Source organism: Bos javanicus, chromosome 20 (assembly GCF_032452875.1).
Source record: "Bos javanicus breed banteng chromosome 20, ARS-OSU_banteng_1.0, whole genome shotgun sequence".
Lineage (NCBI taxonomy): Eukaryota > Metazoa > Chordata > Mammalia > Artiodactyla > Bovidae > Bos > Bos javanicus.
The window spans coordinates 31,769,753-31,783,488 of record NC_083887.1 but is presented as its reverse complement, the minus strand read 5'-3'; the positions used below and the strand labels follow the sequence as shown (position 1 = coordinate 31,783,488).

Genomic DNA, 13,736 nt, shown 5'->3' with positions numbered 1-13,736 from the left:
CTGGGGGTCTAGCATTGGGAGGAAGGGCCCCCAGAGCATCTGGCTTTGAAGGCAACTGGGTTTGATCACAAGACTTCCGCAGGACTGGGGAAAATAGAAATTCCACTCTTGGAGGGCACATACAAGGTCATATAAGCACATACAAGGTCTTGAGAACCCAGGAGGAAAAGTAGTGACCTGGAGACCCTGGGTCAGACCTACCTGCTTGTATTGGACGGTCTCCTGCAGAACCAGCAGCAGGTGGCTGTGACTCAGTGTAGGTACAAAGACACTGGTAGCAAGAGTTCTGGAGGGTACTTATTGGCATGAGCTCTCCTGGAGGCCACCATTTTCTTACCAAGACCTGGCCCCACCCAACAGCCTATAGGCTCCAGTGCTGGAACACCTCAGGCCACACAATCAACAGGGTGGGAACAGGCTGCCTAAAGTTTTACTAAGCCCACAGCTGGTCACTAAACACAACCCTTGACATGGCCCTGCCCAGAGGAGGAACAAGACCCAGCTTCATCCAGCAGTGGACACAAACCAGTCCTCTCTCCAGGAAGCTAGCACAAGCCCCTGAGACCAGCCTCATCCACAAGGGGGCAGATCAGCAGAAGCAACAAGAGCTACAACCCTGCATCCTGCAGAATGGAAGCCATGAAAACAAAGACAAAGATAGCAGAGGAATATATCCCAGATGAAGGAACAAGCTAAAACCCCAGAAGAACAGCTAAGTGAAGTGGAGGTAGACATCTTCCTGAAACAGAATTCAGAGAAATGATAGTAAAGATGATCCAAGATCTCAAAAAAAAACAAAAAAGAAAGAAGAACAGGGGCACAGAACAAGATACAATAAATGCTTAGTGAAGAACTAAAGAACAGAGATGAACAATACAACAAGTAAAATTAAAAGTACACTAGAAGGAATAAACACCAGAATAAATAAGGCAGGAGAATGTATATGTGAGCTGAAAGACAGAATGTTATAAATCACTACTGTGGAACAGAATTTTAAAAAAGAATGAAAAGCAATAAGGACAGTCTTAAGAGATTTCTGGGACAATATTAAATGCACTAACATTAGCAATATAGGGGTACCGTAAAGAGAAGAGATAAAGGACCTGAGAATTAACGGAAGAATTAATAGCTGAAACTTTCCTAACATGGGAAAGGAAACAGTCACCCAAGCTGAGGAAGCAGAGACTTCTCCCAGGAAGGATAAACCCAAGGGGGAACACACACAGACTTATAGTAATCAAATTGACAAAAATTAAAGACAAAGTGATAATACTAAAAGCAACAAGGTAAAGGCAACAAATAACATACAAGTTTATCAGCTTCTTTTTTCAGCAGAAACTCCACAGAAGGTCAAAAGGGAATGGCAGGATATATTTACAGTGATGAAAGGGAAAAACCTAAACCAAGAAGACTTGTTCAGATTTGATGGAGAAATCAAAAGCTTTACAAACAAGGAAAAGCTAATAGAATTCAGCACCACCAGATAAAACCAACTCTGCAACAAATGCTAAAGGAACTTCTCTAGGTGGAAAGGTCACAACTAGAAGGAAGAAAATTACAAATGGAAAAGCTCACTGGTAAAGGCCAACATTCAGTAATGGTAGGAAATCATCCACACGTAAATATGATATCAAAACCAGTCATCATGAGGAGAGTACAAATGTAGGATATTGAAAATGAAATTTAAAAAAAAAACAGCAACTTAAAACAACCTTGTTTACAGACTGCTATATCAAAACCTCATGGTAACTGCAAACCAAAAATCTACAATAGATACACATACAAAGAAAACACAAGAGTAAATTTAGTCATCACAAGGAAGAGAACAAAAGAGGAAGGGAAGAAAAAAGACTTACAAAAACAAATCCAAAACAATTAACAAAATGGCAATAAGAACATACATATCAATGTGTTAAATGTAAACATATTAAATGCTCCAACCAAAAGACACAGACTGACTGAATAGATACAAAAACAAGACCCATACTATAAGAGACCCACATCAGATCTAGAGACACATACAGATAGAAAGGGAGGGGGTGAGAAAAGTATTCTGTGCAAATGGAAATCAAAGGAAAGCTGGGGTGACACTACTTAAGACAAATGGTTAAAAAAAATACTCTTATAAAGGATACTACATAATGATCAAGGTACCAATCCAAGAAGATGTAATAAGTATAAATACATATGCACCTAACATAGCAGCACCTCAATACATAAGGCAAATACTAACAGCCATAAAAGGAGAAGTAAACAGTAACACAATAACAGGAGACTTTAACACCCCACTTTCATCAATAGATCATCCAGACAGAAAATCAATAAAGGAAACAGACCTTAAGGATACACTAGACCAGATGAACTTAATTGATATTTATAAAGCATTTCATCCAAAAGGAACAATAATATACATTATTTTCAAGTGTCATGAGACATTCTCCAAGTTGATCACATGCTAGACCATAAAACAAGCCTTGGTAAATTTAAGAAAATTGAAATCATATCAAGAATTTTTTCTGACCACAACACTATGAGATTAGAAATCAACTACAAGCAAAAAAAAGACTGCAAACACACAAACATGTGGAAGCTAAACAATATGCTACTAAACAACCAGTGGCTCACTGAAGAAATCAAAGAGGGAATAAAAAATACCTGGAGACAAATGACAATGAAAACACAGTGATTCAAAACCTATGGGATGCAGGAAAAGCAGCTGTAAAGGGGAAGTTTATAGCAATAAAACCTTACATCAAGAAACAAGAAAAGTCCCAAATCAACACCTAAAGGAGCTAGAGAAAGAACAAACAAAACCCAAAATTAGTAGAAGGAAAGAAATCATAAAGATCAGAGCAGAAATTAATGAACTAGGATTGAAAAAAATATAAGAAATGAAACTAAAAGCTAATTCTTCAAAAAGATAAAATTGATAAACCTTTAGCCAGACCCAGAATCACCAAGGATAAAAGAAAAAGCACTCAAATCAATAAAATTAGAAATGAAAAAGTTACAATGAACACCACAGAAATACAAAGGGTCATAAGAGATTATTATGAATAAATACATGTCAATATAGAAGTTACTTGAATCCAAACTCTAGGTAGAATCCAAGATCATTTGCTTAATCTCCTTGCTAACTTAATATTTAAGGGCTGTGTGTAAACAGCACAGCTTCAGAGTAAGAATTTGACCTTTTGTTAAGCTCTGTTCCCTTGGAAATCAAAGAATATTATGTCAATTATGTTCAGATCAGATCAGATCAGTCACTCAGTTGTGTCCGACTCTATGCGACCCCATGAATTGCAGCACGCCAGGCCTCCCTGTCCATCACTAACTCCCGGAGTTCACTCAGACTCACGTCCATCAAGTCAGTGATGCCATCCAGCCATCTCATCCTCTGTCGTCCCCTTCTCCTCTTGCCCTCAATCCCTCCCAACATCAGAGTCTTTTCCAATGAGTCAACTCTTCGCATGAGGTGGCCAAAGTAGTGGAGTTTCAGCTTTAGCATCATTCCTTCCAAAGAAACCCCAGGGCTGATCTCCTTCAGAATGGACTGGTTGGATCTCCTTGCAGTCCAAGGGACTCTCAGGAGTTTTCTCCACCACCACAGTTCAAAAGCATCAATTCTTTGGTGCTCAGCCTTCTTCACAGTCCAACTCTCACATCCATACATGACCACAGGAAAAACCATAGCCTTGACTAGACAAACCTGTGTTGGCAAAGTAATGTCTCTGCTTTTGAATATGCTATCTAGGTTGGTCGTAACTTTCCTTCCAAGGAGTAAGTGTCTTTTAATTTCATGGCTGCAGTCACCATCTGCAGTGACTTTGGAACCCAAAAAATAAAGTCTGACACTGTTTCCACTGTTTCCCCATCTATTTCCCATGAAGTGATGGGACCGGATGCCATGATCTTCGTTTTCTGAATGTTGAGCTTTAAGCCCACTTTTTCACTCTCCACTTTCACTTTCATCAAGAGGCTTTTTAGTTCCTCTTCACTTTCTGCCATAAGGATGGTGTCATCTGCATATCTGAGGTTATTGATATTTCTCCCGGCAATCTTGATTCCAGCTTGTGTGTTACACAAGTAAAATTGCTCATGGTTAAAATGACCTGACTGGTAAATTGCATCTGGATAAGGAACAACTCTAAATGCTCAAAGATAAACCGTGCTTTAAACATAAGTATGGTGACTCTCTGAGTACATCCCATGTGGGGACATTGTAAGTTTTGCCTATGGAGTTATAACAAGAGCTAGTGGCACCAGTGAGAAATAGAGCTTCTAAGCCTTGGGTGAACTCCTTTATATGCCCACTACCAGTCTCCTGCTCTTATACCTCAGCGGTCACTTGGCAGAGGAGAGGAAAGAAAATACCACACAGCTGTATTAATGATTGTGTAGACTGCTATATGGACTGTTGCTACAACCATGACTATAAAACAGAAAGCCTCATACTGCCCTGTCCTACATTCTCATCAGTAAACTAGAAATAAGTATTGCCTGTAGTCATCTGGGGAATGTTTACTTGAACTTAAGGTCCCCTTGTGGAGGCAGCAAGAGACACTTGCCACTCCTTGAATAGAGTTTGTGCTTTCCCATCTCCGTGTGTTTTGTTCCTGCCTCTTCCTTCACCTGTAAAGCTCCCACCTACAAAGCCTGCCTGTCAAATTTCCCCTCATTATTCATGACCCAGCTCAAGACTTCCTTCATGCAGCCCCCCTAATTCCTTCGAACCTTGAATGATTACTCCCTCCTTTGAACCACTTCTAAATGGTGTTTATCACACTCTAGTTTTTAGCTCACCTAACAAGCTGCCTAGAATGGGTTTACCAACATGTACTCTAGGGCATACCTGTTCCCTTAACTGGTCTTAAATGAGCAATTCTCTAAAGCTGGAAAACACTTTATACTACACTTCCCTCTGGGAAAGCCAGAGTACAAATTGACATTTTAAACTATTGTTAAAGAAATCTACTTAAATTTAAACACATTTTCCAATTTATTCAACAATGGAAAATATAATGGTAAAGGAGTACACATCATTGGATATATTAACACTTGAGAAAAACAGCTCTAGAAGAATAACTAGCAAGCCTGGCACAAAATAAAGTTATAATAAAATTCATGTAAACATGAATCTGAACTGATCATCTTTGAGGCCATAAAACTTATCAATAAAACTTCCCAAGAAATAAAAGGCAAAGGAGCTGCATACTTAAAATAACCACAGATCCTTCTCAACACAGGTGCATTGTTTTTTCACACATGAAATGACATTTTTCTAAGACCTTGGAGGTCTTAGAGCATTCATTTTCTTCTCTGTGGCATTTACTTTCTATCTCCTTGCTGGAAAAAGACCAAATTTTCCTCTTTCAACTGAAAGACTAGCTGAGGGGGGCTGACACATGGAATTTAGCAATGATAACAAATTCTCGATTTCAGTGCATTTAGTTTACTGTGAAATCTGAGGGTTACAACACTGAAATAGTCACTCTGAAGAGCATATTTTTCTGGGAAGATGCAGAGTAATGTGTATGTTATTGCCTGAACACAAATAATTTCACACCTTATTTTTATCTTCTTAGTCAAAAAAAAAAAAACTGGGGGGAGAGGGGCGGCAGTCCAAAGATGGTGGAGGAATAGGATGGGGAGACCACTTTCTCCCCTACAAATTCATCAAAAGAACATTTGAACATTGAGCAAATTCCACAAAACAACTTCTGAATGCTGGCAGAGGACATCAGGCACCCAGAAAGGCAGCCCATTGTCTTCGAAAGGAGGTAGGGAAAATATACAAAAGATAAAAAGAGAGACAAAAGAGGGAGGGACGGAGATCCATCCCGGGAAGGGAGTCTTAAAAAGAAGAGGTTTCCAAACACCAGGAAACACTCTCACCGGCAAATCTGTGGCAAGCCTTGGGACCTCAGAGGGCAACATAACCAGGAGGAAAATAAGTAATTAAAACACACAGATTACGTGCCTAAGGCAACTTCCAGTGGAGAAGCAGCGCAGACGCTTGCATCCACCACTAGCAAGCGGGAGCTGTGCAGGGAGGCAAGGGCTGCATTGCTTAGAGTAAGGACCAAGCCTGAATGCCCTGAGGGCAGTCTTAGGGAACTAACTTGAGATAGCAAACCAGACTGTGGGATAGCTATCCCGCAAAAAGCCCTAACCTAAAACACTGCCAGGCCTGCTCACAGAACAAGAAAGAAAGTGAAGTTGCTCAGTCACGTCCAACTCTTTTCGACCCTGTGGACTGTAGCCTACCAGGCTCCTTCATCCATGGGATTTTCCAAGCAAGAGTACTGGAATGGGTTGCCATTTCCTTAAGCCACCAGAGAACAAAGGACTGAGCAGAGCTAGCCGGCTGTGGACCAGCCCATCCCCGACCAGAGACAGGCAGACAGGGCAGCCAGAGCCAGAAGGGGACAATCGTGGCCCCAGAGAGGCATCATCTACCAAACTGCAAGCAGGCTCCTTTGCTAACCAAGACTCCTTGGAATTCTGGACGGTCAACATCCGCCGGGAGGGTCGCAGCCAGAGATCAGCTCCCCAGAGGAGAGACACAGCACACCTGAAAGGGTGCGCCTGTTGTACACCCAGAAAACCGAGCGGCTGGGACGGGGGAGGCGATAAGTCACAGCTTGCCAAGCACCTGGTCACCTGAGCTGCTCGGACTGGGGAAGGGCACAAAACGCAGGCTCAATCAAGTCTGTGCTTTTGTGGAGTACCTGAGAACCTGAACCTGAGTGGCTTAGACCTGGGAAGTGCATTCAACCCAGGACAGGCCTCAGACAGTTCCTGGCAGAGCAACCTAGAGCCTGAGCAGTGTAGACTGGGAAAGCACATAAGCCATGAGCGGGGGCAAACCCAGTGTGGCCTAGACCCTGGGAGCTCTCTCCACAGACACCAGTGATATTTGTTTGCAGTGTTCCTCCCTCCCCACAGCACGACTGAACAAGTAAGCCTAAAAAAAGTGACCACCACCGCCCCCTTATGTCAGGGTGGAAATTAATCACTGAAGAGGCCAGCAAACAGAAGCTAAAATAAACAGAGGGAACCACTTTGGAAGTGACAGTTGCAATAGATTAAAACCCTGCAGTTGGCACCAACTACATAGGAATGGGACTACAGATGTTGAGAAGTATAAGCCAGATCAAGGAACTATCTGAAAATGAACTGACCCACACTGTCCACAGTAACACCAGATAAAGTCCTAGATGTATTTTTACTATTATCATTTTTTTTAATTTTTTTAAAATTTTAAAGTCCTCTATTACTCCTTTAATTTTCATTTTTATAACCTACTATTACTTTGCAAAAAAACCTTATTTTTAAAGCAAACTTCATATATATATATATTTTTTTATATATATATATAATTTTTGTGACTTTGTTTTTTTCTTTAATATTGTATTTTTGAGAATCTAACCTATACTCTAGATTTTTAATCTTTGCTTTTTGGTATTTGTTATCAATTTTGTACCTTTAAGAACCCGATCTCCGGTACCCATTTTTACTTGGGAGTGAGATTACTGGCTGGATTGCTCTTTGGAGCATCTTTGGACTCTCCCCTTTGGACTCTCCTTTTTCTCCACCAGGTCACCTCTATCTCCCTCCCTACCCCTTCTCTTCTCTGCCCAACCCTGTGAATCTCTGTGTGTTCTGGGCTGTGGAGAACACTTAGGGAACTGATTACTGGCTGGATCTGTCTCTCTCCTTTTGATTCCCCCTTTTATCCTCCTGGCCACCTCTCTCTCCTTCCTCCCTCTTCTCTTCTCTGTGTAACTCCATGAGCATCTCTGAGGGGTCCAAACAGTGATGAGCATATAGGGAAGTGATTACTGGCTAGCTTGCTCTCGCCTCTTTTGATTCCCCCTCTTCTCCTCCTGGTCACCTCTAACTCCCTCCTCTCTCTTCTCTTCTCCATGTAATTCTGCATACCTCTCCAGGTGTCCCTTACTGTGGAGAAACTTTACATCATTAACCTAGATGTTTTATCATTGGTGCTGTATCTATGGAGAAGTCTTGAGGCTACTGTAAGAATATGACTGAAAACCAGAGGCAGGAGGCTTAAGTCCAAATCCTTAGAACACCAAACCCAGAGAACTCCTGACTCAAGGGAATAATAATTGACAGGAGCTCATCAAACACCTCCATACCTACACTGAAACCAAGCACCACCCAAAGGCCAACAAGTTCCAGAGAAAAATATACCGTGCAAATTCTCCAGCAACACAGGAACATAGCCCTGAACTTCAATATACAGGCTGCCCAAAGTCACACCAAACCCACTGACATCTAAAAACATTACCAGACACCTCACTGCACTCAAGAGAGAAGAAATCCAGCTTCACCCACCAGAACACCGACACAAGCTTCCATAACCAGGAAACCCTGACAAGCCACACGTCCAATCCCACCCACAGCAAGGAACCTCCACAATAAAGAGGAACCATAAACTGCCAGAATATGGAAAGGCCACCCCAAACAAAGCAATATAAACAGGATGAAAAGGCAGAGAAATATCCAGCAGGTAAAGGAACAGAGTAAATGCCCACCAAACCAAACAAAAGAGGAAGAGATAGGCAATCTACCTGATAAAAAATTCTGAATAATGATAGTGAAAATGATCCAAAATCTTGAAAACAAAATGGAGTTACAGATACACCGCCTGGAGACAAAGATCGAGAAGATGCAAGAAATGTTTAACCAGGACCTAGAAGAAATAAAAAAGTCAATATTTAATGAACAACACAATAAATGAGATTAAAAAAACACTCTGGAAGAAACCAACAGTAGAATAACGGAGACAGAAGATAGGATTAGTGAAATAGAAGATAGAATTGTAGAAATAAATGAATCAGAGAGGAAAAAGAAAAATGAATTAAAAGAAATGAGGACAACCTCAGGGACCTCTGGGACAATGTTAAACACCCCAACATTTTTTTTTTAATTTTATTTTTAAACTTTACATAATTGTATTAGTTTTGCCAAATATCAAAATGAATCCGCCACAGGTATACATGTGTTCCCCGTCCTGAACCCTCCTCCCTCCTCCCTCCCCATACCATCCCTCTGGGTCGTCCCAGTGCATTAGCCCCAAGCATCCAGTATCGTGTATCGAACCTGGACTGGCAACTCGTTTCTTACATGATATTTTACATGTTTCAATGTCATTCTCCCAAATCTTCCCACCCTCCCCCTCTCCCACAGAGTCCATAAGACTGTTCTATACATCAGTGTCTCTTTTGCTGTCTCATACACCGGGTTATTGTTACCATCTTTCTAAATTCCATATATATGCGTTAGTATACTGTATTTATGTTTTTCCTTCTGGCTTACTTCACTCTGTATAATAGGCTCCAGTTTCATCCACCTCATTAGAACTGATTCAAATGTATTCTTTTTAATGGCTGAGTAATACTCCATTGTGTATATGTACCACAGCTTTCTTATCCATTCATCTGCTGATGGACATCTAGGTTGCTTCCATATCCTGGCTATTATAAACAGTGCTGCGATGAACATTGGGGTACACGTGTCTCTTTCCCTTCTGGTTTCCTCAGTGTGTATGCCCAGCAATGGGATTGCTGGATCATAAGGCAGTCTATATCCAGTTTTTTAAGGAATCTCCACACTGTTCTCCATAGTGGCTGTACTAGTTTGCATTCCCACCAACAGTGTAAGAGGGTTCCCTTTTCTCCACACCCTCTCCAGCATTTATTATTTGTAGACTTTTGGATCGCAGCCATTCTGATTGGTGTGAAATGGTACCTCATAGTGGTTTTGATTTGCATTTCTCTGATAATGAGTGATATTGAGCATCTTTTCATGTGTTTGTTAGCCATCTGTATGTCTTCTTTGGAGAAATGTCTATTTAGTTCTTTGGCCCATTTTTTGATTGGGTCGTTTATTTTTCTGGAGTTGAGCTGTAGGAGTTGCTTGTATATTTTTGAGATTAGTTGTTTGTCAGTTGCTTCATTTGCTATTATTTTCTCCCATTCTGAAGGCTGTCTTTTCACCTTGCTAATAATTTCCTTTGATGTGCAGAAACTTTTAAGGTTAATTAGGTCCCATTTGTTTATTTTTGCTTTTATTTCCAATATTCTGGGAGGTGGGTCATAGAGGATCCTGCTGTCATGTATGTCAGAGAGTGTTTTGCCTATGTTCTCCTCTAGGAGTTTTATAGTTTCTGGCCTTACATTTAGATCTTTAATCTATTTTGAGTTTATTTTTGGGTATGGTGTTAGAAAGTGGTCTAGTTTCATTCTTTTACAAGTGGTTGACCAGATTTCCCAGCACCACTTGTTAAAGAGATTGTCTTTAATCCATTGTATATTCTTGCCTCCTTTGTCAAAGATAAGGTGTCCATAGGTGCGTGGATTTATCTCTGGGCTTTCTATTTTATTCCATTGATCTATATTTCTGTCTTTGTGCCAGTACCATACTGTCTTGATAACTGTGGCTTTGTAGTAGAGCCTGAAGTCAGGTAGGTTGATTCCTCCAGTTCCATTCTTCTTTCTCAAGATCGCTTTGGCTATTCGAGGTTTTTTGTATTTCCATACAAATTGTGAAATTATTTGCTCTAGCTCTGTGAAGAATACTGTTGGTAGCTTGATAGGGATTGCGTTGAATCTATAAATTGCTTTGGGTAGTATACTCATTTTCACTATATTGATTCTTTCAATCCATGAACCTGGTATATTTCTCCATCTATTAGTGTCCTCTTTGATTTCTTTCACCAGTGTTTTATAGTTTTCTATATATAGGTCTTTAGTTTCTTTAGGTAGATATATTCCTAAGTATTTTATTCTTTTCATTGCAATGGTGAATGGAATTGTTTCCTTAATTTCTCTTTCTGTTTTCTCATTATTAGTGTATAGGAATGCAAGGGATTTCTGTGTGTTGATTTTATATCCTGCAACTTTACTATAGTCATTGATTAGTTCTAGTAATTTTCTGGTGGAGTCTTTAGGGTTTTCTATGTAGAGGATCATGTCATCTGCAAATAGTGAGAGTTTTTCTTCTTCTTTTCCAATTTGGATTCCTTTCTTTTTCTGCTCTGATTGCTGTGGCCAAAACTTCCAAAACTATGTTGAACAGTAATGGTGAAAGTGGGCACCCTTGTCTTGTTCCTGACTTTAGAGGAAATGCTTTCAATTATTCACCATTGAGGATAATGTTTGCTGTGGGTTTGTCATATATAGCTTTTATTATGTTGAGGTATGTTCCTTCTATTCCTGCTTTCTGGAGAGTTTTTATCATAAATGGATGTTGAATTTTGTCAAAGGCTTTCTCTGCATCTATTGAGATAATCATATGGTTTTTATTTTTCAATTTGTTAATGTGGTGTATTACATTGATTGATTTGCGGATATTGAAGAATCCTTGCATCCCTGGGATAAAGCCCACTTGATCATGGTGTATGATCTTTTTAATGTGTTGTTGGATTCTGATTGCTAGAATTTTGTTAAGGATTTTTGCATCTATATTCATCAGTGATATTGGCCTGTAGTTTTCTTTTATTGTGGGATCTTTGTCAGGTTTTGGTATTAGGGTGATGGTGGCCTCATAGAATGAGTTTGGAAGTTTACCTTCCTCTGCAATTTTTTGGAAGAGTTTGAGCAGGATAGGTGTTAGCTCTTCTCTAAATTTTTGGTAGAATTCAGCTGTGAAGCCGTCTGGACCGGGGCTTTTGTTTGCTGGAAGATTTTTGATTACAGTTTCAATCTCCGTGCTTGTGATGGGTCTGTTAAGATTTTCTATTTCTTCCTGGTCCAGTTTTGGAAAGTTGTACTTTTCTAAGAATTTGTCCATTTCTTCCACGTTGTCCATTTTATTGGCATATAATTGTTGATAGTAGTCTCTTATGATCCTTTGTATTTCTGTGTTTTCTGTAGTGATCTCTCCATTTTCGTTTCTAATTTTGTTGATTTGATTTTTCTCCCTTTGTTTCTTGATGAGTCTGGCTAATGGTTTGTCAATTTTATTTATCCTTTCAAAGAACCAGCTTTTGGTTTTGTTGATTTTTGCTATGGTCTCTTTTGTTTCTTTTGCATTTATTTCTGCTCTAATTTTTAAGATTTCTTTCCTTCTACTAACCCTGGGGTTCTTCATTTCTTCCTTTTCTAGTTGCTTTAGGTGTAGGGTTAGGTTATTTATTTGACTTTTTTCTTGTTTCTTGAGGTGTGCCTGTATTGCTATGAACTTTCCCCTTAGGACTGCTTTTACCGTGTCCCACAGGTTTTGGGTTGTTGTGTTTTCATTTTCATTCGTTTCTATGCAAATTTTGATTTCTTTTTTGATTTCTTCTGTGATTTGTTGGTTATTCAGCAGCGTGTTGTTCAACCTCCATATGTTGGAACTTTTAATAGTTTTTCTCCTGTAATTGAGATCTAATCTTACTGCATTGTGGTCAGAAAAAATGCTTGGAATGATTTCAATTTTTTTGAATTTACCAAGGCTAGCTTTATGGCCCAGGATGTGATCTATCCTGGAGAAGGTTCCATGTGCGCTTGAGAAAAAGGTGAAATTCATTGTTTTGGGATGAAATGTCCTATAGATATCAATTAGGTCTAACTGAACACCCCAACATTTGAATCATAGGAGTCCCAGAAGAAGAAGACAAAAAGAAAGGCCATGAGAAAATACTTGAGGAGATAATAGTTGAAAACTTCCCTAAAATGGGGAAGGAAATAGTCACCCAAGTCCAAGAAACCCAGAGAGTCCCAAACAGGATAAACCCAAGGCGAAACACCTCAAGACACATATTAATCAAATTAACAAAGATCAAACACAAACAACAAATATTAAAAGCAGCAAGGGAAAAACAACAAATAACACACAAGGGGATTCCCATAAGGATAACAACTGATCTTTCAACAGAAACTCTTCAGGCCAGGAGGGAATGGCAAGACATACTTAAAGTGATGAGAGAAAATAACCTACAGCCCAGATTACTGTACCCAGCAAAGATCTCACCCAAATATGAAGGAGAAATAAAAACCTTTACAGACAAGCAAAAGCTGCGAGAATTCAGCACCACCAAACCAGCTCTCCAACAAATACTAAAGGATCTTCTCCAGACAGGAAACACAGAAAGGGTGTATAAACTTGAACCCCAAACAGTAAAGTAAATGGCAACAGGATCATACTTATCAATAATTACCTTAAATGTAAATGGGTTGAATGTCCCAACAAAAAGACAAAGAGTGGCTGAATGGATACAAAAACAAGACCCCTATATATGTTGTCTACAGGAGACCCACCTTGAAACAAGGGACACATACAGACTGAAAGTGAAGGGCTGGAAAAAGATATTCCATGCAAATAGAGACCAAAAGAAAGCAGGAGTAGCAATACTCATATCAGATAAAATAGACTTTAAAACAAAGGCTGTGAAAAGAAACAAAGAAGGACACTACATAATGACCAAAAGATCAATCCAAGAAAAAGATAGAACAATTATAAATATATATGCACCCAACATAGGAGCACCGCAATATGTAAGACAAATGCTAACAAGTATGAAAGGGGAAATTAATAATAACACAATAATAGTGGGAGACTTTAATACCCCACTCACACCTATGGATTGATCAACTAAACAGAAAATTAACAAGGAAACACAAACTTTAAATGATACAATAGACCAGTTAGACCTAACTGATATCTATAGGACATTTCACCCCCAAAACAATGAATTTCACCTTTTTCTCAAGCGCACATGGAAC

The 13,736-nt window shown here is 39.6% G+C and overlaps 1 long non-coding RNA gene across 1 annotated transcript in view; it reads right to left on the bottom strand.

Moving 5' to 3' along the window:
- Window positions 1–13,736, bottom strand: part of LOC133233634 (uncharacterized) — a 171,385-nt gene that overhangs the window by 79,391 nt on the left and 78,258 nt on the right. The gene's annotated exons all lie outside the window — the stretch shown is intronic.